Source organism: Thermobia domestica, chromosome 12 (assembly GCF_964235325.1).
Source record: "Thermobia domestica chromosome 12, izTheDome1.hap1.1, whole genome shotgun sequence".
NCBI lineage: Eukaryota > Metazoa > Arthropoda > Insecta > Zygentoma > Lepismatidae > Thermobia > Thermobia domestica.
The window spans coordinates 36,441,457-36,446,984 of record NC_137465.1 but is presented as its reverse complement, the minus strand read 5'-3'; positions in this window follow the sequence as shown (position 1 = coordinate 36,446,984).

The window sequence follows — 5,528 nt, the reverse complement described above, 5'->3', positions numbered from 1 at the left end:
TATTTTATTTAATTAAAACCAATTGAATGGAAATTACGAATATTTCTATAATAAATGCTTTTGCTTATCAATTTAATGGAGCTCTAGGATTGCGGGAGATCGAAATACGTCAGTGTCTTTGTGGGCAACCATCGCGCGGCAACCGCTGCTTCAGGATTTTGATGGTGATGAGCAATAGGGCAATCTTCGTGTTACATGAGGAAAAATAGAACAGTAATGAAGGGATGATACGGTAATGACGTGAAACGTACGCAGTCTCAACTTCTCAGATTTCCGAAGAGGACAAATTGTTGGTGTTCTGTTATGTTATGTAGCGTAACAAAAGTGGCAAATGTGATGAGTATAGGAGGAAGGAGGGTAAGAGTACGCACTTAACTTTTTTGTTACTAATCCGTTATTCTTCTGATAATTTACAAGTGTGCACACTACAATGTCTTCTAACTATATAAAGAAAAAAAACAGGAAATAAATACAAGTTTTGAAGGAATAATAAAAACAGAGTAAAACAAGGTAACTTTCATACTCTTGCCCGTAAGGTTGTGTAAGAGCACTAGTAATGGAGGCAAAGAGTTAGCACTTAATACAAGTCAGAAATGAAAGGAGCCTTCCCTCCTTACTGCTAACAGTATTCATGCCACTACTCCCTACAACTCCCGCACAAAACCCAGTCATCCTCGAATGCCTTCCTGTGGCCTGGACAAGGTGTAATTTCTTGACTTACATTGGTTGGACTAGATGTTGAGTGTACAGAACTGCTCTGACAGTGTACAGATTCAATGCATGTGTATTTTGGTTGAACTTTTTAAAATCTCTATTGTTATTTAGTTGCTCTGCTTCTACTAAGAGTTCTTTCAACGGGGAACTAGAGACAAAATGGAATTTCTTAGAGCACCACTTCTTTCCGCACCCCTCTCGCGCGCTTTGGTAAAGAACGGGTACTTATAATAGATAAGTTTGCTGAAGAGCAGCTTGGTTTACGAACATTTTGGACCGACGTACTTCGTATAGAAAAAACAGAAGTTCGACTACTTTCTGCAGGTACTTCCAACGATGATCACTTTTAACGAAACTCTTGTTGAGCATATCTAGGGTCCATTATTTGGGTAGGATTAAAATCACTTGCTATTACTTGTGATGACAAAAGGTTGTCTTCAGAAAAGACATCAGGACGAACATATGTCCGTAGAAGAGAACCCTGTAGCATTGCTTGAAGAATAGTAACGTGTAAGTATGCGGCACAGAAGACTTTTCTAATTTCTCGTTTCTAAACAGGGTCAGCCTGATATTCCCTAGCAGACTTCCATATTTCAACTTCTGAGCCATAAGTCGCTTTCAAGGGACAAAAGAAACATGTGTCAAGTGGCTGGATCTTGTGATTGTTGTGTGATGGAAGGGAAAGACATGTTATATCGCTGTAAGCAAGTATGATTGTGTGGAATCAGAAGAGGATCTTCACCAGACGACACATGATTAACAAAATACTGAAGCAAAGACACGAAAATTTCTGTGTTTTAAGCCACATTCGGACATGAGTTTCAATTCTTTGCCTCGAAAATTCACTGCTGGTGAAACCTAGATCCCTATTGGAATACAGTAGCAAATCACGGTTAGAAGTTCACCTCTTTCTTCAAAAGAAATTTTGCATTGTTTTCTTTTTGGTTGGACTAATAAGCTTTAGAATTTTTGAAGAAGCGTTGGTAAGATCAGATTTTCCATGTTGAACATTCTATGCAGTCGAATTTTTTCATTGTATAATTTCTAAAGATTGTCAAATTTCTCCCTAATTTCCCTTGGTTATCAAATACAAGTATACTCTTTCTTTTGTATTTACCTATATTATCCAACCTAGGATTTCAAAAAGTTCTGGAGAGGTTTGAGAAAAGCCTTCGGGTCCCATCCTAAACGAAGGGAAAATCCCAACCTACACCTCCTCGCGGGAGAAAGCGGGCAACGTCTTTGGCGGCTAACGTAGGTGGGGACCGACCGACTCCCGGGATAATGAGTCAGCTTCTACCAAGTGCCAACGGTTTTCTAGGAGGGTGGATGAATGGGTGGAAGTCAGGGCACCTTCTTGTCCTTAGAAGGGAAACTGTCCTAAAAGGAGGATGAACCACTAGATGGTCAACGGCATGGAGATGTGGAAAGGAAATGGGAATAATACCACATTATCTTTTTCCCAGAAGAGACGAAGGAGGAGAATAAATACATATGATGGTTCTACCTTAGTTAAAAAATTCAGGAGGTAAAGTAGTCCCCCGTTCGGATCTCCGGATGGGGACTACTCCGGGAAGAATCATCAGAGGATAAAATAATAACTTTTATTTCAGCATGGAAACCTGGAACGTTCGAACCCCACGACGTGTGGCAAAACTTGAAAATTTAAAAGTGGAAATGGACAAATATAAAGTGGACATAGTAGGCTTGCGTGAAGTAAGATGGCCAAGGAAAGATAAGATTATGTCGGGAAATTACAGAATGCACTATTCGGATGGAGATAAGGCCGAGAATGGTATCGCGATAGCAATGAAGAACGAAGTAGCAAGAAGTGTAACCAAAGTGGAATGCTACAGTGACCGCTTGATGTTTGTAAAACTACATGCAAAACCAGCCAAAAACCTACCATAATGATAATGAAGTAGAAGAAACGTATGATCAGATCAGTGACATATTGCATCAGGAAGGAAGAGGTAATGTCAACGCCATAGTAATGGAAGACTTCAACAGCGTACGAAAAGTCCAGAAGATAAGAAAGTCTACCAAATTGATTACATTCTTGTGAAGCAACCTTTCAGGAATAGTGTACGAGACGTGAAGACTATCAGGAGCGGACATTAATTCGGATCACAATCTCCTGGTGGCGGAAGTGCAAACCAAGTTAAAGTCGATCAGAAAAAATGGGAGGAGAAATCGAAAATGGATCTTGGAGAGACTAGGAAATATCGACGATGATGTGAAAGAGGAGATTGAAGAAAAATTCTGCGCAATGTGCGATGTGGTTGACAACACATATAATAGTTGGGGTTAAGTTAAACAGATTGTATTTCACACACTCCACAATAACATTGGCAGGATGGAAAGGGCACCTAGAAAACGATGGATAACTGAAGCGATGCTTAAAAAGATGGAGGAACACTGAAAAGCAAAAAAAAAGAAAGACATCAATGAATACAGAAGGCTGAATAATGCATTGGGAAGAGAAACGGACAAAGCCAAAGAATATTACATGGAGCAAACATGTGAAGAAACAATGGAATTTCAACGGCGCGGCAGATATTATCTGATGTACCTGAAAGCACAAGGATTAGGAGGAAAAGTTAACAAAAGTGTATAAACATTAGGAATCGAAGATCAACAATGTCATAGTCCCTTGAGCATCAAGGAATCCTTAGAATTTGGGAGGAATACATAAAAGATCTGTATGATCAGAAGAACCGCCCCAAAGATATTGCGATCGAAACAGAGGAAGAGGTGGATGATGATGAAATAAGAGTCAATATATTGAAAAATGAAGTAGTACAAGCAATCAAAGACATGCGAAGGAGAAAGGCCACTGGAGATGATGGCATACCAGTAGATTTGCTCAAGGGATTAGGAGACAACGCAATGAAAGTACTGACTTCACTTATTAACAAGATCTACCTGAGTGGAGAATGGCCAAAGGATATTCTTGAAGTTACAATGATTGCATTGCCCAAGAAAAAGCAAACAAAGAAGTGCAGTAATCACAAAACCATTAGCCTGATTCACGCTGGAAAGATCATTACACGCAATCTGAACAGGCGGCTGGAAAGTAAGATAGGGGGGCCTGTAGATGAAAGGTTAGAAGAATATCAATTTGGATTCCGGAAAGAAAAAAACGTACCAGAGATGCTATTGGATTCATGAGAATTATATCAGAAAGAATTCTTGAAGTAAAGAAAGAGTTGTGTTGGTATTTCATCGACTGCAAAAAGCTTTCGATCCAGTCAATTGGACCAAACTTCTGAAAATCCTTAAAGAAATTGGAGTCAACTGGAGAGATCGACGGCTCATTCAGAACCTGTACATAGGACAACGAGTGAAGTTGCGCTTGAATGAAGGAGAAACCAATAGTGTGGAGATTGGACGAGGAGTCAGACAAGGATGTAGTTTGTCGCCCCAATTATTCAACATTTACAGTGAATGTTTAATGAAAGAAGCATTAATGGGAATTGGAGATTTCAAGATTGGAGGGCAGATCATTAACAATATCAGGTATCCAGATGATACGGTTATAATAGTTAAAACCGAAGGAGAAATACAGGAGATGATTGACAAAGTAGTTGACACTGGGAAACTGTATGGAATGGAAATTAACATCGAAAAGTCGAAAGTCATGAGACTATCCCGTGGAAACACGCCCTTACGGATGAGAGTAGGTCAAAGAGAACTTGAAGAGGTCGATAATTTCAAGTATCTGGGAAGTATTGTGACGAGAGACGGTTACAGCACCAAAGAGATCAGGTCAAGAATTGCCATAGCTAAAGAAGCATTCAATAAGGAACAATCACTCTTAATCAGCAGGCTCAATATTGGACTTAAGAAGAAGTTGGTCAAATGCTGATTATGGAGCATTGGACTCTATGGTTAAGAGACTTGGACATTACGGAAGTAAGAGAAGAAATATTTAGAGAGCTTCGAAATGTGGTGTTGGAGGAAGATGGAGAAAATAAAATGCACACACACACACACACACACACACAGAGAGAGAGAGAGAGAGAGAGAGATGTTTTTACACGGATAGGAGAAAAAAGAACACTTTTATCCACCATCCTTCGTAGAAAGGCCAATTGGTTTGGACACATCTTGCAAAGAAACTGTCTTTTTCACACCACCATAGAAGTAGAGATTGAAGGAAAACGAGGAATAGGGAGAAAAAGAACACAACTGATGATTGAAAGATGCGAGAAAATATTTGGAGTTAAAAGAGGAAGCTGAAGATCGAGAAAATTTGAAGAAAGATTTCCAGGGCCAAATCTAAAAATTGAAAATAAAAATCCTCATTAGTCCTTGGACCTGACCAGGAATACTTAATCTATATTATAAAATTGAAAATGACTATGTTTGTGACTGTTAATCTTTTGAATCGCCCGACAGATCCCGATCAAATTTTTAACATCTGTGTCTGTCTTTGTGACTTCATCACGCTTAAACCACCCGACCGATCTTAGCCAAATTTTCAACATAGATGAGGTTTAGATATTAGGTGGCTTTTATCATATCACTTGAACGGTAGAACTTAGGGGGAGGAGATAAATCTATAAAAATAAATAAATTTAATAATTCTTGAACCATTCGACTGATCTTGATCAAACTTTTAACATAGATAAGGTTCGGGTCTGGGATGTTTTCTTCGTTTCACTTTTACAGTGCAACAAAGGGGAGGGGAAAGGGAAGATATATGTCAAAAAACTAAAAATAAAATTGAGTATCTTAGTGACTTCACCACGCTTAAACCACATGACCGATCTTAAAAAATCAACATAGATGAGGTTCGGACCTGAGGTGTT